Raw genomic sequence first — 23,299 nt, 5'->3', positions numbered from 1 at the left:
GCAGCCCAGGTTACAGTTGGACTTCTGGGCTGCGAGTGCACATTGTTGGCTCATGTTGAGCTTCTCATAGACCAGCATCACAAAGTCCTTCTCTGCAGGGCAGCTCTCCATCACGTCATCGTGTACTGAAAATGAGGATTGCCCTGACCCAGGTGCAGGACCTTGCACTTGGCCTTGTTGAATCTCACAACATTCCCACAGGCCCACTTCTCCAGCCTGTCCAGGTCCCTCCGGATGACATCCCATCCTTCTGGTGTGACAACTGCATCACTAAGCTTGGTGTCATCTGCAGACTAGCTGAGGGTGCACTCAATCTCGCTGTCAATATCATTGATGAAGATATTAAACAGTGCATGTCCCAGTATGACCCCTGGGGGACACCATTTGTCACAGATCTCCATCTGGATTTCGTGCCATTGACTGCTACTCTCTGAATGTGATCATCTAACCAGTCTGAACAGTCCACTCATCACATCCATATCTCTTCAGTTTAGAGAGAAGGCTGTTGTGCAGGACCATGTCAAAGGCTTTACAGAAGTCCAGATAGAATCATAGAATCATAGAATCACTAGGTTGGAAAAGACCTCTTGGATCACCGAGTCCAACCATTCCTGTCTACCACTAAACCATGTCCCTGAGCACCCTGTCTACCCGTCTTTTAAACAACTCCAGGGATGGGGACTCCACCACCTCACTGGGCAGCTTCTGCCAGTGCCCAATGAAAGTGCCTAGAGTTCCTGCATTCCCAGCCTGCAGCATCCAGCAGCAGATGGGAGCAAGAACTACAAACATTCTCACCTTCCCACCCTCAGCAAAGGTGAAGGATCAGTCTCTGAATGCTGTAAAATCACAGCACCATGCCTGCTGCTGGAGCCAGAGAAGTTTCAGCACATCCTAAATCCTGGATTATCACTTTACCCCCAGGAAAAGACAGAGATGACCCAAAGCTTCTCCGCAGCTGCATCCTTGTTAAATATTTCAGGATAAACCCCAGGTCTTGATACATGTGTGGGATGCAAACGCTTGTTCACCTGGTCAGCAGCCGGCCCACCCGCAGCTGCTCTTCATAGAATCACAGAATACCCAGGCTGGAAATGACCTTTGAGACCCAGACCTGCCATGCCTGCCCACCACGAATCCATCCTGGCCCCCCTGGCTCACGAACCCCTACAGGGACAGGACCCCACGGCCTCCCCAGGCCCCGCTAGCACCCCATAGCCCTCAGGCCACTCCCGTCCATTACAAATGAGGTTGCTAACAGCAGAGGTCACATCTGCTGTATTTCCCGTGTCCACAGCTGTGGTTACCCCATCATAGAAAGCCACTATGATGGTCATACAGGACTTGTCCCTGGTGAAGCCATGCTGGTTGTCACTAGTTACCTCCCTGTCCTCTATGTACTTTACTATGGCTTCTAGGAGGATCTGTTCCATGATCTTCCCAGGCACATAGGTGAGGATCACATGTCGGTTGTTCCCAGGGTTGTCTTTTCTAACCTTTTTAAAAATGGGCACAACACTACCCTTCTTCCAGTCACAAGGGACTTCTCCTATTTGCCGTGAGTTTTCAGCTATCATGCAGAGTGGCTTGGCACCCACATGAACCAATTCCCTCAGGACTCTGGGATGCATCTCATCAGGTCCCATAAATGTTCAGGTTCCTCAGGTGGTCACAGATGTGATCCACCTCTACAGCGGGAAGGGCTTTACCCCATTACTCATTATATTGTTGTCTCATTATCCAGGAGGGGTGAGGAGAGCAGTTGCCAGTGAAGACTGAGGCAAAAATGTTGTTAAAAGTACCTCAGCCTTCTATTGATACGAGGTCCCCATTTTCATCCATCAGTGGGGGCAAGTTCTCTTTAATCTTTCTCTTATGACTGACGTACCTATAGAAACCCTTCTTGTTGATCTGTCCTTGCCAAGTTCAGTTCCAGCTGCACCTTGGCCTTCCTGACCTCATCCCTACACAACCAGGCAGTGTCCGTATACACTTCCCAGCTTACCTGTCCCTGCTTGCACTACCTGTGCAGTTCCCTCTTGTTCTTCAGTTTGACCAGCAGGTCTCAACTCAACCATGCTGGTCTCTTTGCTTTCCTGCCTGATTTACTACATACAGGTGACTTACTACATACAGGGACTGATCACTCTTGTGCCTAATGGAGAACATCCTTAAATAAATGCCAGCCCTATTCTGCTCCCTTGTCTCTGAGGACCATATCCCAGGGGGTCCTATCAAGTAACTAGTTGAAGAGCTGGAAGTCTGCTTTCCTGAAATTTAGGGTCCTGACTGTACTCCTCCCCAGTCCCATATCCCTCTGGACCTTGCATTCCACCAGAGCATGATCACTGTAGCCCAGGCTACCTCCTATCCTGATGTCACTGGTGAGTTCACTTGTATTAGTGACCATCAGGTCCAGTACGGCATCCCCTCGGGTGGGTGTCTCTATTAGCTGGACTAAGAAATTATCTTCAACGCACTCCAGGAGTCTCCTGGATTGCCTACAGCTTGCCATGCTACTTTTTCAGCATATGTCAGGGTGGTTGAAGCCCCCTAGTAAGATGAGAACTTGTGAGTGTGAAGTCTCCTGTAGTTGGAGGAAAAAGGCTTCATCCTCTGGCTCTCCTTGATCGGGTAGCCTGTAATATACACCACCCACAAGGTTCCCATTGGTTCCTCTGTCTTTTATTCTGACCCACAAGCTTTCAGCCTGCTTGTGGCTCCTCTTCAATGATAGCTCTTCACATTCTATCCCTTTCATGACATAGAGTGCAACACCTCTACCTGGTCTGACCCTTCTGAACAGCCTGTAACCAGTGATAGCTGCGTAATAAGTACAAATCTTTTTACTTCATACAACAGCAAAAAGTATTCTTTCAGTTACATGATAATGACAAAAGCAATGAAAGAAGATGCCATTGATTTTTTTTTTAATTGCTTTGTATCTTTGCACACTATACAATGTTACCCCACTTTAATGTTACCGGGGATTCCGTCAGCAGAACTCATTTCCCCACAGGTCCTAATTCTACTGGCTTGTACTCTAAATCAACAAGAAACAGGCCAGCTCTAGTATGGAAGCCACAGTAATGTAGAGTTAAATCTGAATTCAAATGCAATGTCTCTCATCCAGCTATGACAGGGTCAGCCCTGAACTCATGCCCTTGTGAAGCTTTCAGATCTCAGGTGATCATCTCTGAGCGTGCGCTGAACAGATGCATGACTGCCTTTGTCACAGGAATACTAACTCACTGGAAGTGATGCTCAAGTTATACAGAGGCTGCATATTTGTAGCCTACTTGTGAGTCAGTTGTGCTTGCTGGGAATGAGCATCTTACCATGGCTTCATAAATATCCCTTTTGGCAGCTCTAGCCTTAAACCTCTCCTTCCCTTATATGCTCTGTATCGTTCATGCTCCAGTAGTACACCTATGTCGGTAACCAGTAGGGTTTGTGGGAGCTGTGCATTAAGCCTCCAATTAAATTGATACTACTACTGCCACACTGGTGCAGAGGTGTTCTTAGAGGTATCTAAGCAATGAAGTAGAAAGGAGGAAGAGTAATTGCTGAAATTAATTGCTGTGAAAAAAAATGGGGGTGGGGGTGCATGGATAAAAGTCTGCTCACTCTTACTAAACTGCAAAAACATTGTTAGCAGCTAACTTTAACCCCTTTCAGAGCTGCCTCTAAACTCAATAGAAGAAGGTGCAGACCCTTTGAATGCAGGCTAATAACTTCCATGACGAGGATCATTATTTCCAGTATCATTATCAGGACAATTAACAGGAGCACCACAGTTGCTAGGATCTTTCACTTCATTTGTGACAGAATCCATGGCACAGTGCTGTTGAAGCTAGTTCCTCAACTAGATCAATGCAGGATGGTTATCTGCTCTCAGCTGACAGATTTGCCTTTAACTTGCAAGTGTAAACTATCGGGTATTAAGCAACTGCAGACTGTCTGTCTTTGAAAAGCAAAACCAAACAAAAATACCAACCATTTCCTCCAAGATTTCTCCTATACAAGGCCTTTAAGCTACAAGAACGTCTTTTGTTTCATATACTGTATGTACAATATCCAAGAAAACTCTCTTATTGGAATATTTTTGCTACTTTTGACGAACTTCCAGAACCTACACACAAAAAGGAGAATGGATGATAAGTAGTAGTAATTTACAGTTCTTATCTGCAAGTTATCTTATACTCAACGCTTAGGAATCTAAACAATATTAATAAAAGAAAACCTCCGTATTTTACTAAATGATTTCAAGTATCTCTTCAACAAAATGGTCTGTCACTATTGACTTCAAATCAACTTCTAGCTTTTAGCTAATACATGCTTCATTGATAAGATTTAGTCATATTCCTGTAAAAGGCAGTATTTATTTAATGAAGCCTCACAATATCTTTTTGGAATCAATAAATATTCACATTATACTTAAGATGAAAGAACAAGGCACAGATTTACTGTAACTCACTGACTTGTCCTTTATTAACCTGTGGCATCGAATCCACACCACTATTACACTGTATCAATAATCCTCAAAGCTTTCTATTCTGCCATTTCTATTCTAACCATTTTCACACAAATTTAGAGCACTTCAGGAGTGTTAGAGGAGACAGCATTCAAAAAATCTTCAACATGTGAGTAAAGCCAGAGACTTAGTTTGGAACCATCTGCCTTGAGGCTCTCTGGTGATAGAAAGTGGACAGAGCTTTAGAAAGGGGAGAAGCTCTTGCAAGTAAGTAGGAGGTACTTACATTTATATTATTCTAAAGCAGGGGGGCGGGGGAAGGGCAGAAAAGAGGAGATGCTGTGCTGCATGGTACTGTGGTAGATGACTAATATATTAAGTCATTATAGGTATGTAGAAAATCCCCAGATCTTACAACCTGTGACAATTTATGTTAATTTTAGCTCTGGGTTTCATATTTAGTAGAAAACCTACCAGCTGTATTAGTCAGTTTAAAATAAATCTTCTTAAGAAGTGATCCTATTTTTTATTTTCCTGCATCTCTGGAAATGCATAACTGCAGAGGTCCATTATTACTGCAAAGCTTTAATCTCGTTTGTATATTCAGATTGTTCTCCAGTGCTAAATGTGCCTCTAGCAAAGGAGATCTCAGCTTATTAGCACAGATTTTAATCATTTCTCCCTCCCATTTTCTCTCTCTGATTTTATTTTTTTTAGATTATTCTTTTTCGGGGGTTAGACATTAAATTTGAGTTGATGCAGTATATAAAAAACTGCTTTATATCATCTGGCAATAAATACATTTAAGTTACAGATTTATTTCTTTACTAGCCATGTGTTCTTCCCCTGTTACGCTCCAAGGTTTATTGTAATACATCTGGCTAAACATTCTATATTTATTTTTCAGTAAAAATATAGATTCTTGCTGACAGCAAAATTTTATTGCAGAGGTATTGGAAAGTAATATCTGTTCACTATAACAAGCTCCCCTAAATCCATGCTATCAACCAGAAACCTGTTACGGACCATTTATTTTGTCTTTTCTGCCCCCTCTCTCTCTTAAGCAAGTGTAATTGGAGCAAGAGCAAAAAGGCATCCTTGAAGGACAGATATCAAATGGTCAGCCTTCAAAAGCGTTAAGCAGTATATATTGCCTGTTCAGATGCTATCGGTCAGTGCACCTCAATTCCGTTTTATAGGAGAAGACGGCCTGTTTCACATTTCAGCTGCATTTTGACAGCTGGAGTTTCCTTTCAGTTCTTTAAAATAAGAATATTTCCTGACCCAATACATCTGTTCCCATTAACAACAACAAAAACAAGGAATTCTTCTTTACTAAAACAACTCATCTTGCGTTCAGAAAACATGGGCTGCATCTTTTGAGTAGGGCTGCATACAACTCCCTGGAAGTAAGCACCCCATCTCAGAGAAATACACTGGTCCAAATTGTTACTTATCTACAGCAGGTTTTATGAGAGGGAGATACTTATACTCCTTGTTGAGCATATTGAAATGTAGGAATACATATTTAGCTGATCTGAACTAACACTACAGTAAGAGCTAGAAACCAAAAAGGAAGAGAAAGTAACCTAAGCCAATTGACAGGGTACCAAGTATACTCACTCACTGACAGCTATGTAACTGTGATGGTACTTAAAAGATCAAAGATAGCAGCAGGGACATTTAATTAAACACATTACTGGAAAGAGGACATTTTTGGCATAAGCAACAGTTTTTTCCATAGCTGCTTAACTTCCCCTAACATCAACAAGATGAATTTGCCCAAGATTCTCTGAAGATACAATCTTTGTTCTTAACTTCACATTGTGTTAGAGGCAGCTTTGTTCTAGCAAGAAGAGATAAAAGTAGAAAAAGTAACTTCAGAAAAATAAAAGCCATAACATTTTACACTTTGTAATCCTGATTTATATTATCATAAGGAAGAGAGAAACTTTCATCATCAACACAGCTGGGAAACAAATAGACTTTAAACAAACAAAACATGAGTGTTTCCAGTATGAAGGCCACACACACATTACTTTGAATTACTCTAAGGTCTCTTTTCTGTTTTCTCATTTTTTAGCTTAGTCATATTTTTTTTTACATAAGCAGTTTTTCCAAGAGAGATAATCACAGCATCCATACTGCTACTAAAACAGAAGAAGCCCATGAACCTGTAGAGAATGGTCAGGAAGAAATCTAAGAAGGTTGAAGTGATGTTTTTAGACATTAAATTATTCTCCTTGGTAATATTTTAAGGCTCTAAGACAAATCTACTTCTGTGTATTACTATTCCTCCTAGGACTTCTCTGCCTCACTGTCAGGGCTGATAGGAGTTACATTGTAATAATAGTCCAGCGACTTTTTTCTACATTGTTCTTTTTGTCAGATTGAACCATTTTTCTTTCCCTTGTATCTCTTAAATATATAAGATTACTATAACAGACAATAGCTGATTCTTAGTCATGACAGACTGTTCATCAGTGAATTGACAAGTTACAATCCTACCCACTCAAAATGAGTGACAGTAGCACCAGCTGTAGTAAAAGTTTAATATATATCTCTAGTGTGCCAAATAATCAAAACATGAAGAAGCGTTACTGAGCAGAAAATTACCTGCTTCGCATTCCCTGTTCATAAGCAGTGTTGAAGTGATTCCTGTACTCTGTTCCTTCATGTACTGAAATTATCCACGTACTGCTTATAATGTTAGGGAGTATGAGTCATCCTTCCCTTTTCACACTATTCTAGGAATGAGAGTCATTGAAGCAATGCCTGCACTCCAGTCAACAAATCATTCACTACACCATTGGCTGGGGCCAGTGGGCTCAGTTCTTTGTAGCCCCTAGACACCTATCTGACCTTTATGCGCGTGCTGAAACAGATCCATAAATCTATTTGGCCACTAATGATTACTCAACTGTTTTGTTTAGCTCGTAGGTTCTTCAGAAATGGCCTGAAGCTTCATGCACTGTGTAACACCTACCGTAACTGAACTCAAAACCGTTGCTGAGGCCTTCAATTACCATCCAAATATAAAAAAAAACCAAAAACAACAACCAAAAACCCAAACCCCCACATCTGGCAGAACAAGCTGTAGAAATCAGATTCGGTTGCCATAGATGGAGTGACTCTGGTCCTCCACATTTAGCAGCATTTCAGCTTACCATATTGTAACTATTCTGAATTATCTTCCTTCAGACCATCTCTCTCTGGTTTGTCCCTTATCTTGTTCTCGACTCATTTACTCTTTTACCTATGTGAGGTTTAGGAACACATAACAGTGGATGTTCGAGCAGAAGGGGACTTCTCAGATATTTGGTCAGAGGTGATTTATTAAAATTTTTAAAATCCAGATATTCTGCAAATAGATACAGTACTGCCTGAGGATGTGTTATACATAATTATTTAAGGCATGTATACATATTCATGCAACATACATATTTGTCTATCAGAGATAACTTTCTTCAAAGCAACATAGCTGTGACAAGCTGATCATGACAACTCAACAGTCAGAGAGGAAAACAGGAAGCTCTAAAGCATGAATTACTGTCTTTCAAGTGGCTGTGTACTTTGCCTTAAAAATTATTGAAGAGAAATGCAACCTTATGTATTTAGATATAGAATTTCTTTTTCCCCAGTTACTGATATTGATCAGATGGGCTATAAAACAAGTTTTCAGATGTTCGTCATATACATATATCATATCAAATGCATGCTTTGTCACAAGCTGCTTCAGACTTACAGAACTTTCCTTCTTTGTTTATGGACAGTATAGCAAAGATGAGAAGAGCACCCTACATACTAAATATTATGTCAGGAGAGATGATGAATCCAGGGCAATGCTGATGGATTTCTCAAAGTCTTCAGAAGCATCAACCCTACGAAGTCCACTACCGGGACCCACAAAGTGGAAATATTAAAATGTGAACAGAAATCCACTTTGAAGTTGATCTGGAGAATGTTACTTGTCAGCCATTTTAAGTTTAATTCTTGTCTGTGTGTTCTCTTATGAAAAACTGCCCTCCAGATGGGAAGATTTGGCGCCAAGTTTTGTTGCCACAATTTCAAATGCACTATGTATGCACTGAATCATAATCATGTTTCAGTCAGACAAATGTTTGAGAACACATTTGAAATAAAAGTGAAAGCAAGATAAATTTTTTATCTAGGGAATAAACACTATGAGAAGAAAAAAAACGCTCAATTCATATTTGCAACTAAAAGCAAATTCACCGCATATGAACATGAAGAGTTATATATATTGAAAAGTCAAGTTATTTTATTGTAAGATGATGAAGGCAAAATGATCCACATATCACCCTGACTTAAGCATGTCACTGTTATACTTTATATCTGAGATTATGGATCATTTCCATGTTAGAGGTCTAAAAATCTAGAGGAATGTCACCTGACATCCTCATCCCTTTTTATGCAGTTTTGCTTAGAAATTTCACAGAGAACTTCTAATTTACATCAGCCTGAAATAGCTAAAAAAACCCAAAGATCTGGTTTACTAGATATTTTAGCCTGTGAAAATCTGAAGGGTAAGGGTACTATATGAGGAGTACGAGAACATTCAAACTAAATGCAGGATACCTGCTGCAAAATAGCTACTACACAAGGTGATATTAGCCCTTTTCTCTGGTGCTGCTCTGCTCTGTAATCAAAGGGGGCAGAACACTGGATTGACGAATTTGCCAAATTCAGGACAGGAAGAGACGAATTCTTTTAAACTGAATCCTAAATGTTGTTGACTTATATATGAAAAGGGAGTGTAAAAAGTGGTAATTTAAGTCACTTAAGAGATGCTGAGTTTCAGATATTAAAATAAAATTCCCTGAGAGTTTCTTGCTGATCACAGAATCACAGAATCACAGAATAACCAGGTTGGAAGAGACCCACCGGATCACCGAGTCCAACCGTTCCTACCAAACACTAAACCATATCCCTCAGCACCTCGTCCACCCGTGCCTTAAACACCTCCAGGGAAGGTGACTTAACCACCTCCCTGGGCAGCCTGTTCCAGTGCCCAATGACCCTTTCTGTAAAGAATTTTTTCCTAACGTCTAGCCTAAACCTCCCCTGGCGGAGCTTGAGGCCATTCCCTCTTGTCCTGTCCCCTGTCACTTGGGAGAAGAGGCCAGCACCCTCCTCTCTACAACGTCCTTTCAGGTAGTTGTAGAGAGCAATGAGGTCACCCCTCAGCCTCCTCTTCTCCAGGCTAAACAACCCCAGCTCTCTCAGCCGCTCCTCATAAGGCCTGTTCTCCAGCCCTTTCACCAGCTTTGTTGCTCTTCTCTGGACTCTCTCCAGAGCCTCAACATCCTTCTTGTGGTGAGGGGCCCAGAACTGAACACAGTATTCGAGGAGCGGTCTCACCAGTGCCGAGTACAGAGGGAGGATAACCTCCCTGGACCTGCTGGTCACGCCGTTTCTGATACAAGCCAAGATGCCATTGGCCTTCTTGGCCACCTGGGCACACTGCTGGCTCATATTCAGTCGGCTGTCAACCAACACCCCCAGGTCCCTCTCCTCCAGGCAGCTTTCTAGACAGACTTCTCCCAGTCTGTAGCACTGCATAGGGTTGTTGTGCCCCAAGTGAAGGACCCGGCATTTGGCCTTGTTAAACCTCATGCCATTGGACTCTGCCCAGCGGTCCAGCCTGTTCAGATCCCTTTGCAGAGCCTCCCGACCCTCCAGCAGATCGACACTTCCACCCAACTTAGTGTCGTCCGCAAACTTGCTAAGGGTGCATTCGATGCCTTCATCCAGGTCATTGATGAAGACATTGAACAGGGCTGGACCCAGCACTGATGCTGTACATATTCCAGATTGTGACAAAGACATACCCCGCCCTTATCGATCAGATTTATTAAACTGAATGTCAATCTATGCTCAGACATTTAAGGGCTTGCCATTCATCTTCAGTAATTCACAAAAACATTTGCGTCTGTGTCTCCTAGCACAGGCAAGGAATTCTACTACCCCCAAACACTCACAATTTGCAAAATGTGTCTATGAATTAATTCAAGTCTTATGAAAAAATGGGTATTTGCTCCTTAAGAGAAGAATATCTGTATAGAATGTAACAGAACGTGACAGAAATAATATCTGTTCAGGTAAAATGTCAGGCAAAAGGACACACTTGGAGCCACCACACAGCTGAAATATCCTCTTAGAACCTCTCCAGTCCTAAATACAGTATCTATATTGTTCTAAGGTCCAGACTTTTCTGAATGTCTTGTCAATTCCTTCATCATCTCATATTTTTCAGCAGAAGTTTATTTAAAAGCCTTAAGGCTTCCAGTCTTAGTGGAGGCTGCAGAAGTGGAGCAGAAAGACATTCAAATGCATTTTAAAATACCAGGATCTTCATGGAGAAAAAATGTGCATGAAAAATAATTTGCAACCTGTCTGCTCTCAGCATTCTTTTTCTAACTTTTCTCTTAAATACAACAGTGAAAATGGACTGGCTTTAGAGGATTAAAAAGAGAAAGGAAAGAAAGCAGGTCTGACTTTAATGTCACAGCTGTTTGAAGCACTCATTTTTCATAGCTGGCAAGGAGTTCTGCTAATAATTTTATGACATTATTAATACCTTACATTAAATTTGACCTAAATGATTAAATCAATTCATTTTAAAATGAGGGTTATGCCTTGATCTTGTACCATGTGAAGTCATGTGCCTAATTTCACGGTGGTGAGTCATCCTCTCTTATTCAGTGAGGCTATGTCCATAAAGAGCACTACGGCAGTACATTAGAGACACCCAAGCTCATTCCAAGTTCAGTATACAACCATGCAGAGTTCTTGGATTTCAAAAGCATTGTAGCTGTGTTAGGATGCTGAACTGATATACTCTTTTGGGTTCTAAAACAGAATTTTGAATACTGCTGCCAGGATCTAATGCAATTTGCTTGGCTATATGCTAAGGCATCTGAATAAGACAATTTAACATTTTTCACAATCATCTTTTAAGGTCCTATCTGCAGTGAAAAATTACATCATGTTAGAATACAGCTTGAAGAATACTAGGAATCAGGAGAATTTAAAATGCACTATATCCAGAAGGACTGTTAAATTTAGCAATATGTCAGATAGTCATGGTTAATTCAAGGTTCAGTCTTTGCCAACACTAAGCATAATCTATTTGAAGACATTGCTTTCTTCCAAAAGACAGGAGCTCACTGTCTTAACAAATAATGACTAATGCAAAATATATTCTTAAGAAAAACAGATCAAGACTTGTACTACTCTAAATGCCATTGGGTCAAGGCACATTGTAGTCTTCACCATAATGTTTACCTCAACCTAATACTAAAATTCCAGCCTTTACTAAGATTTCTATTGTGTTATTTACTACATTATGCCTATAAAAGCTTTTTTTTTTCCTACTGTGAGTTTTTACTGTGTGTGCTGTCACATCTAATGCTACCTTCATTACTTGATGCGAGTGGATGCTCCAACATGATGTGATTTTTACTAAAGGACAAGGATTGGGCAGGTCACACACACACTGCCAACTCTTCCAGCTTCCCAATAAATGCAGGAGGAGAAGCCTCTGCAAAGGCAAGTAATTATAAAGCTACATTATAAAGCTCTGTATGGGGTTGTACATTCCTTGCCATCCACAAAGCACAAAAGCTAACAAAAAGAATGAATTTAACGAAGAAAGAATAGACCAAGCTAACAAACAAGAAAATCCTTTGAAGTCTTAACCCCATTTAGTCATTCTGTATTTAAGTCTCTCTGGATATCTAGTACCTGCGATATCAGCTTTAGGGGTATTTCATATTCAGTCTTCCAGAGTATGACAGTGTGCAGTGATTTATATGTAGATTCCATAGCAATGAAAATCAGGACAAGAGCTACTAATCAGGCCTTTGATGGAAGCCAGCCAAATGGAATTAGGAAGAGTCATCTACTTCTACCCATCTATTCTGAGATTTTATCAGGAAAAAAAGTGATAAGGAAGATAACAAGCATGCTGAGAATCTCTGTTAGGCATTTCTATACACCTTTTCCTCTGTACTCCATCTTTTTTTCAAAAAGGGGGGTTTCTTTCAATACTGCCTGACTGAAAGAACAAATCTTCTCTATCTTTCTTTTTAAAAAAACAGTGTATAGCTAGGTCCTACAGGGGTAGAATAGTCAAAGCATAAATTATAGGAAATTATCTATTTACTACAATGTAGTAATTAGAAGGTTGAGGTTTCTCCTTGTTGCCACTCTGTGCACACATGATGATGCCAAACGAACAGCCCATATTTTCAAACACCGCAAAAAATGTATTTCCAGCAGGGCTACGAAAAGATTGGGAAAAATCACCTTGCAAGGCAGTTCACTTTATTTTTAAAAGCTCACCAAGGTCACAAGCCCAAGGAAAGCTTAATTAAAGTCGATGGAAGATGCAGAAGTGAGGCAGAAAGAATAAGATGGCAAGAAAAATCATTTTTTAAAACATATTAGATTATGTGAAGCCAGAGAGGCTTGACACCATCGATTTCAGAAATGGGCTAAAGATAAGGAACCAAGTATTGTAGGAATTACAATGAGGCCAAGCAGGCTGGGAACATCTGCTACACACATCTACTTTCAAACTCCAAGAGATACAATGAAAGCTAAGACTCAAGGGTGCCTAAAATCAAGAGGCTTTCTTTAGGAGCCATGTACTTAACTTCCAGGGCTCCAATGAAAAAAAAATCAGATTAATTATGTTACAAATCAAACATTTTAGCCTTTCTTGTGGCTAATTGCTAGTAAAAAAACAGAGGTTTTCCCTCTCACACACCATCGTCACCCCTCCCCCCACCCCCACCTAGTACATCTTGCTACCTCATTGTTTTACACACCCCACTCTCCTCCCCACCATTAGTCCTGGAAAAGATGTAATCATAATTATATCCTGTCCAAGAAGATAAACATAGCTTTCTAGCAAGCTGAGAAGCTGCCTCAGGAAATAATAGAAAATGAAACATCTTACAAGCTGAACTTATTATGCATAAAAATTTCAGCAGCACACAATACTTTCATTATTAGTGTTCAACAACCAAAATAAACCTCCACAGGTAATACGGAGCTATGTTTAAAGCAGCCTTCTATAGAGCTGCATCTTCAGTTACCTTGGATGACATAAAGTCAATGCTCAAAAATGTAACTCCTGTCAAGAGAGCAATCTTCATGATCTGAGTGAAGAATTTGCACCTTAACCTCCAAGACACTCAACCCCTCTCAGCAGTCTTTGTCCCCTGGTGTGTTCTGCTGCAGTTAGCAACACAACAGAGAGACAAAAGCCAGGTTCAAAATAAAGAATGGGAGCACCTCACATGCAGTCAGCCAGCTACAGTTAGCAAAGCCAATTACAGTTGTTGAAAACCAGCATAAACAAGTTTTCTAAGGGTTTGTGCAGAAACACGGAGGTGTCTGGGAGCTCATGCACCACTGAACTCAGTGCTAGGTGCATTTGTAGAACGAAGATGGGGAAGGTTTCTTAGCCAAGGAACTCCACAAATTTCCCAGGAAGTTTTCAAAAGAAAGATGAATAGGATTATTCCCTTGCTTTTTAAATAGCAACACACTGCATGTTCTTTTTGGTAAAGCATTTAAAAAAGCAGTTCAGTATTGCAGAACTAGAGACTCTTGAGGAAGCGGAAAAGTGATCTGACTCTAGCATGTTAACTGTTATTTTAGCTTGAGGCTGTGCTAGCTAGAGGAATATTAGATTTGCAATAAATTTGACTAGACCCTATGTTGTTTTCCAGATGTGTATATAGAATATTAGTTTCAAACAAAGGCACTTCATTTGAATAAAATATAAGTAACATTTAATTATTTTAAGAAAAAAAAACTTGCATGACTTAAAGGGCTGTATGCATACCAAAATCTACCACTGCTTTTCTTACAATGTTTTTTCCCTTCAGGAGAATGCAACTGTTGCTCCACAGCCAGATTAAATAAGAGAATGAAGAAATTGCATCCACCTGAAATAGCCAGGGAAAGTACTTAGCCAAATACTAGTACTCAATAGGTTCAATACCATTGTGAAACATTCTCACTGTTAATTTGGCCACAGTGGTGTCTTTTCATGTTCACCACCAGTCAAGATATTCTCATTTCTGTTGAAGGAAGCCATTACATTTTAAGTAGCATATGAACAATATATTTGCTACAGCCATTTGTCCTTTATACAGGCTATGTAGAGCAAACAATTAAGTAAATGAGTTGTTCACAAACATACTTTTATTTTTATGAATCTGACTGTAGCCTGTAATTATCTGGAGATCTTATGTCAGGAACTTCTGGCCTATGACATGCGTGAAAATTGTGGTTAGAGAATTAATATTGATGCTTATAGTAGGTCACCTTGGGATATGTTTCCAGTCTTCTCTTTCTTGATGATACACTTCATTATCTTTAAGTACATTCATGGAAGAAAGAGATTGAAGCAAAGGCAATTAAAGAAACCTAGTTTAATAGATTAAAAAGTTTGAAGGGGCTGTCTTTTTAAAATACTCCAAAACTATGCCTTTTTCTTTTTAAAATACTCCAAAACTATGCCTTTCTGGACCTTTTCAAATATCTCTGGTCAGATGCTCTGGATTATTCTAAGAAAGTCCTTAATGTTCAGACTTCAACTGCAAGGATGTGTGGCTGTGTCTCCTGGAGTCCAGTCTACTTCAAGGTTTCTGCTTCAGCTCAAGCTTTACGATGAGGAGCCTGGCCACCCAGACACAGCTTCATATGGCACAGTGATACCTTTGGCAACTCCTGGCCCAGCTGCACATTCCTGGCCCCATCATGACTCCAGCACTGTTAGGTAACTTTTAATAGAGGTAGCTGGTGAACTGACCAGAGATATCTAAAACCCTTTCAAAGAGGAGCCTATGCTTAATGGAAGCTTACTCACCACTGTGACTCAGGGAGCTGCTTGACCTAGACTGCAGTCAGAGACCAGAATCACTCTCTTCACAGACTCCTTCATCAGCATGGCACAGCAGCTCTCTGCTTCCTTATAAAAACCAATGCATTAATATTTTGGTCTTCAGAGTCCTACTATTCACCACGTTTCACAAGTACCACTAAGACAAACTAGCTGATAGACTCTGTACCCAATCCTCCCTAAGAAACTAGAGAGTAGCGCACAGATAGCACACAATAAGCATTACAAGAATGATGTTTTCTTGCTGAACATCTGTGAAGGTGCATGTTAGTGAAGATTTGCTTAATTCAAACAAAGACTCTTCCTCTTCATATATTATTACTATATATTATTCTCTTCATATATTATTATTCTATATTATTCTCTTCATATACTATTATTCATTGGCAGATATTACCTGCACACAAGTGAAAGAAAATAGCAAAGGCAGGGGAAATGTGCAGGAAGAGGGAGGGAATTTCTATAAATAGATACTCTTAGATTTTGTTTAGATATTCAAGGACAAGATTCAAGTAATTATCAACATCATGTCCTTCTCAACCCATCAAGCTAGTTCTGATTGGGAAAAACTGTATAATGTATAGACAGAAAAAAAAAAGAGATAGCATAGAAAAAAGCACAATCAAGATGGACCAGCAGTCATCCTAAGCAAGGTCATCAAAGAGTTTTTGCAATACAACTGTTAAATATTTGTTCTAGATAGTTTTCTATAATTATTCTTAAAAGCAAAATGTTGCAGATTCCTCATTATCTGAGATATTGAATTGCTATATGTATGGAGTATAGAATTGGTATATGGAGATATGTAATGGTGGTAGGAAGTGTGTCTTATATAATCGTTTAGGTCAGAAAAAGCCTTTAGGATCAGAGTCCAACTGTAAACCTAACACTGCAAAATCCACCACTAATCATGTCCCTAAGAGCCAAATCTATGCAATTTTTAAATATTCCTGTGCCACCTACTTCCCAGGGCAGCCTGTTCCAAAGTTTGACAACCCTGTCACCGAAGAAATTTTTCCTAATAACCTCATGTCATGGCGTATTCCTACTCTGAGTTCTAACTAGGGAAGGGAGAGGGAGCAGGGGAAGAGAGAGAAAAATGCATTCTGACAAAATTAATTAGAAAACAAAAAATATATTACTTTTACTTTTACCTGAAATGGATTTGCTATATAGCATGAAAGAGATTTCAGCTTATAACCTAAAAACCTATTTCTCATAAACTTTTGTACAAATAAAATTTCACTCACATGAATACAAATATTTGTGAAGAAATGAACATAAAAAGCACGGAAGCATAGACAGCTGTTTCACTTTCCAAATATTTGTGATTTATTTTTCCTATTATTTGCCCAGTTTAAGTTGAACTTAAAGCCTAACTACTCACAGACTTCAGGGGAAAACACAAAGACTTCTATTCCAGGCAGGCTACAGCAATTTTCTGTCTACTTCACAACAAAACTTCTTACAATGTAGTGTGTTGAGTTTTATTTTCCCTTACTAGATTCTAAATATTGCACCTTAGTTAAAAGACATACCCTTTTAAAGACACCTTATTTTTGTTTCTAGATATTAAGCTGCCACAGCGGATAGGCAACTTTGGCTTCTTATGCTTTTCATGGGACACTTAATATCTAAGATCTCGCACATTAGGCTCAAGCAGTTCTCACAATACTCCATAATGTGAAAATTTGCCACTGGGCACTGCTTTTGTAACCGTAACTCTTAATGGTGGTGATTAAATGAGAGTGAAAAGACACTTCCACTTTGTCTTTAGTTTTAATATGGTAACAGACACAGTGTAATCTTAGTGAAAACCAGAGCTGCAAAGCATGGCTTGATCCTGAAAGTAATTTCAGTGCTGGAAATGGATGATTTTTTGAATAATATTCAGTGAACTGCGACTTTCACAAAGTCAAAAGCCTGTCCTATTACATCTAAAAGGTTGGTTTGGCTGGTATACAGTTGATATTAAACTCAAAGTCCAAAAATCAGGTTGACTTATGGAGACATTTATCTGCTGGAATGGTAGTCCACCTTCCACTCTGTTTTGTTGAACTACTACACTCCTGATCAGATCTTTATGCCTATGGAGGTATAAGAATGACACAAGGCAAATGACACAAAGCCAGATATTCTAAGGCACCTGGCAGACTTATTATCACTTGTTTTTCCCCATTTAGGAACTAAAAGCACTCGTGGTGTTTAAATACTTGACAAGAATATTCTTTTCTCTCCAGGACTGTCTTTTACACTGTGTGACCCATTACTATCTCCGGTATGATGTTTTCTGCCCTGTTCTTCATGGTGAATTACGGGGAAGAAGGCAGAATGTGATCTAAATTCTATGAAAACCCAAGATACCTTTCCATAAACATGAGAAAGGAGTTGTTACGAAGCAAGTTACCTATTTTTTGCGCATTTGTGCAAGACTTTGCTTCTTAACAGACAACCCATCAAGGATGCTCTTACATTGCATCCTGATGGCTAAGTCTAAAGGGACTTCTGTGGCCCCAAATAGAAGTTTGCACTCCACAACATCCTACTCTTTCTCCGAGAAAGAAGCCAGATTCACACCAATTCCTTTATCTTCTTAGCCCTCCTGTTTCTACAGAAGATAAATTTTATAAACTGGACAAGAGCCACAAAATATCTGAGCTGGTGACAGAAAGCCCAAGTTACACTGTGGAGTGCACTCAAAAGTCATATTGAGGAAAAGTTACTAAACTTGGTCTTCTGTCCTCTACCAGACACAAAGACTTGTAATTCCTCCTAGGCTAGCATCTCACAGAAAGAATTGTTGCAGAGCCAAGTATTGTCCTTCCATGGAATTCAGCAGAGAATAGTAAGTCTCCTGATTTCACAGATACCGGAGGTGCCACTTGGCTATCTCCATCCTCATTTTCCTTCAGTCTCATACTGAAAATGAGGATGAAAATGAAAAAGAAAAATAGTCCTTAGCATGAACATGTGAATGAGGTATGTGCTAACAGTACAAACAGCTTATTTCTGCTCTTCCTTAAAAGAAGTCAAGAAAAGTAGTGTCAGATTCCTAAACCTTATTTTGAGTTTTAATGAGCAAGAGAGAATAACACTAAAAGGACTTGTATGTTTCAAGTTGCAATACGTCAAGCTGTCAAAAACATTGGAATACTACATACCCTAATCCTTTTTCACTCACCATAGCAAAGTCAATACAATTATCTTATTGCAGTAAATTGGGGTAAAAAGTATTAATGGCAAATTAGCATAAAAAAGCCACAAAATCTGCATTGCAGGTTGTCTCATTTCTTATTAAAATTAAATAAAGGAACACTGTGAAAGAATTAAGTAAGGATATGATTTTTTTAACAAGCTTATTTCTCATTTCCACAGCACTGCAAATACTTTTGGTGCACTGTCATGACATAACTTGTAATACTACAGGTGACAAGGAAGAAAAAATATTAAAACTGGATGAGACCTGTAATTTTAGCACTAATATGTAACAACAAACAAATCTAATGGAAATTACCATGAATACTGACTTTGATTGCAAAAGATATGAAGGTCAGTAAAAGCACTGGATAAAATTTGAAAGATGAGAATACATACCAGCAGAAAATAAAAAAAATGTTATTCATGCAGACACCTTTCTAAGTTAATGTAAGATTTTCCTTGCATCTTTAAAGTGCTAAGTGTACCCTTCACTAAAAATAATTAATGGTAAATAATTTGGAAAATCTAACCTCTTTTCAGGTCCCTTGTATTTATGACATTTTTCAAAACTGTTAGGCTGAATTAATCTACCTCTACTTGATCACCGAGGGTCAAGTGCATGCAGTGCACGGATGATCCATCACCAAGATTCCTCTATGCCTAACCCAAAGCAATATGGACAAATGTAGAAATAAATTAGTAAGATCATATGTTGTCCTGTCACTACTATTGAGTGGAGGAAAGTGAGAAGAAAATATTTGAAAATCAGGCTGAGATGACATATTTGAAACTTTTTCTAAAATGAGTTGATTGTGAAAAATAAGCTCTCTTTTGTCAATGATGGAATACTATTTTGGAAGCTGTGAGGTGTGTGTTTCTGTGTCCTAAATATAACAAAGTTCACAGTTTCACCGCTGGGCTTTTGGGGGTGTTGTAATACATAAACATTAGTATAGCCTTTTTTCCTTATTTTTTTCCCCCCTAAAACTGTAGTTCAATCATAGCACTTACCTCTATCAAGATGATCAAAGGAACTATCCCTAAATTCAATTGCCTAGAGTTTCTCTTAGATAAGCTTTTGATTTTGTTTTTATTTTGCTCCTGAAGGACTTTACAGTGAGTGAATAATGCTGATCTGCTAATGATTCTCCATGGCTGCAGTCTGTTGCAACTCTGGAACAGATGAAACCTTTGCCGTGATTCAGTCAGTATGTCTAAACGTATAACTTTGGGTTTGGTTTGGAGTCTGGTTCTACTTTTAGTCAGTCCAATGGGTTTTACTATTGTAAAAACTTAACTTCTGATAAAGCTTAGCAGCTATAATGATTTAAGAATGCAAGCCAGATTAAGTTTTTGGGAGGGATGCTATCTTTTATTGGGCCATTATTATTTATATACCATTATTTCCACCACAACCATTTATCCGTAGGGAAGATAGTGCTAGATGGAGATTAACAACTTGGCACATCTCCTTCTCAGTGTAAAATCAAAGGACTTTCCCTTGGGTAAAACACTTTTTTTTTTTTTTTCTAGGAGTTGAATGAAACTATCATAGACTATGTACAAAGACAAGCATTAGCTAAATGCAAAGCAGACATGCTTGTACCTACCCTAAACTGTGCGACAGCTTTATGTTGTGGTTGAGTCTACAGTTCCAGTGCCCTCCACCCTCCAGCCACCAACCTGGCAGGAGATATCCTGGATTCCTGCCAGTGACATGACCTTGCCTGGATTCATCACCACAAAAATGTATGGGGCATAGGAAGACTCATGCCAAAGTCTCATCTGTAGGTAGAGTTGGTGTGCGGCTATGGCACATAACACAAGCACAGGACTCTTGATGTCATGTTCTAGACAAAACTGAAGTTTCCTTGTATATCTTTTTCAAGACTGAGTTGAGGAAATATTGTTTCCCAACTAGATACGCAAATGTTTATGTGGATGAATTATGTACAGAGAGGCACTAATGTGCTATAATAATGGAAACCATATATGACCTAAAAACACTTGCTTCTGTAATTAAGCCATCCTTCTCAGGAGAATAAAGGAAAAACTGCAAACGGACACTTTTCAAAATGAAGAAAAAATAATCAGTAAATAAATATTTAAAAATACATGGGTTAAATGAGTTTTCTTTAAATAGACTGAATATCTTGCTCTTTAGAAAAAAAAAAGAAAGCTGAAGTTATTCACTTTGTATTAACTTGGTCTGTTCTGGCTGACTTATCATATGAAGTTCAGGGATGTAAAGAACAGATTTGAATGTTTTTTTAAATTATTATTGATTAACTGTTTTCCATCATGTGAAAGCCCACAAACAGATGAATGATGATTAGCCATTTCATATTTAGAGTGGTTGCTGCATTATTCACACATGCATAAAATTCAACAACATTTTGTTGCTGTTCTTGTCTCTTTAAGAAGCCTAAAATGGCTTTTGTTAGTTCACTCTAGCACCCTCGTACTTGAAAATATCTTTTTCCAATTAGATAAGTCTTCTTTTCTATGCAATCACACCGCTGTTCATATTAGGGAAGTCATTTGACTATATTGGTGAACCCTGTACAAAGGGCTGCCTTGAACATCAACATTTAATCAATTTTATAGACACAAACAATGAAGCACTTGAAAAGCAAATTCATACTGAAGTGGCTAAGCCTTCTCTGTACATCCCTCTAACTCCATCATTCAATTCAACTAAGAAAGATCATATTCTTCAGGAAGTATTTTTTCCCTCTCTTCTTTGGTGATTAGCTATAGAATGCAGTAAAGTGCCTGATGTTCCACATTAAGAAGGATGCTAAGCGGTTTACAAGTCCTAGTAATTAATGACTATTTTTATCACAGAGAATATAGACTACTTTCTTATATCTAGCTGAGACTCAATATAAGCCTCTATAAGCCCCCAGGCTGCATAATTGGTGCAATAGAGCTGAAAATGAGATGGAGGATATAATACAGCTCAAGTAATCCTGCCTTTAGCTGAAATGGAACAGTGGAGAGTGAGTATTCAGAAATGTTGTTTTCACTAAGATATAAAGCCAGCCAGTTCTCGGCTGCTGCAGTGAAAAGTGTAGAGCTATTTCCTTTCTTAAGTATATTTCAAATATTTGAATTAACACAACGATATTTATGGCCTTTTTTTTTTTTTTGTCTCTAGGAACTTAAGAAATGTATACTTTCACATTTTTCCTTGTTAGGGGACAAATGATTGTATATTCTTCATGGAAGTTTCAATTCAAGCACTCTGGAAATTACCTCAGGTTACAACATCCTGCAAATGAGGAAACTGGTTTTACCTTCTCTACACAGTAGCTGTAAGAAATAAAATCTTTTTAAAATCATAATGGGTTTATAAAGGGTTTAGAGAACAGGAGGGAACATTGAAAAGGTTTATGCTGCAGTGACATTTTAAGATTGAAAAAGTGTGCTTTTTATGCAGAGACCTGATGAAATCTGTCAGTTTGGGATTTACTGTTCAGCACATTTACATCAGATTAAAAAAAAAAAAAAAAGAAAAAAGTTTAAAAAACTGAAACAAAACCCCCTCATCAATCTCGCCTTCTACTTTCTTTACATTTTGCATTGCAGACAAGATTGGAACAGGCTGACAACAATAATGACAAAATCATTAGCCTATCTTTTTGCATTTCTTTATGTCACTTTTTAGTCAATGATATATATAGTATATTGTATTTCCTTTCTCTGTGAGATCACTGGAAACAACACCTAAATGCAGTGTTCTGGCTGAAATGCAGATATTTATTTTAGTTTTCCTGTGTTTTTTCCCCCTGGGGAAACCTTTGTTATTTTAAAGTTGTAACAGATGAAATGTAGTCTGTAACTTATGATTTTGGGTAAGGATTACCTTCTTTTTTAATTGTGTGAAAGGAGCCTTGGGGAGTAGAACCCTGGGGCACCACTGTGGGACAATCATTAAATAACATAAAGCCTATGGCAAGGAAGAAGGAATCAGTATAATCATGGTACATCTTTCCTCCCAGATCCACCTTCATCCTCAAGTCTAGTCCTTGGTCTGCTCGAAGTGCCATCTTTTGATTACAACAGAAAAATTCTGTTAACATTTCTGCCATTACCATAGCCTGACTGCGTTTGTCCTTCCGACAGATACATTACCAAGCTCTGCTTCATCATCTGCATCTCTAAAATGAAAACACCGATTTTCTGTCTCAGGGAAGCATTGTGTGATTTCATTAGTGATAATCATGCATTTTGACACTGCTGGACTGATGTGGAACCACAGAACACTTATTACTGTTTAATAATGTTGAACGATATTTGGAAGCTTCTTTAGCTTCGTGACTCCCACTCAGAACCCGCAACTGCCACACCGAACAGAGAATTGGTAGGCAATCACCAGGCAGGTTGTTTCATCCAACTGGCCTATGTAAATAACTTCTCATAACGCTTCAGCCACAGTGCACCTTCATTGTTTCTAAAGGAACTGCTCTTATCCTACAACCATACTCTGTGATCACTTACACATTAAACTTCTGTCCCTAGACAACACCACAGGACTGACCAGAGACTGCTGAAAGGAGAATCTGAAGAGCCAGTGGTAACTGGTCACTCACTCTCACCGCTGTGACCCAGACTCAATTCATAAAGAAGTAGGTTTCAAGTAGCTGAGCCCCAAAGAGACCTTACAAGAGAACAAATACTTC

This window comes from Phaenicophaeus curvirostris, chromosome 1 (genome assembly GCF_032191515.1).
Source record: "Phaenicophaeus curvirostris isolate KB17595 chromosome 1, BPBGC_Pcur_1.0, whole genome shotgun sequence".
NCBI lineage: Eukaryota > Metazoa > Chordata > Aves > Cuculiformes > Cuculidae > Phaenicophaeus > Phaenicophaeus curvirostris.
This window is presented reverse-complemented; position numbering follows the sequence as displayed.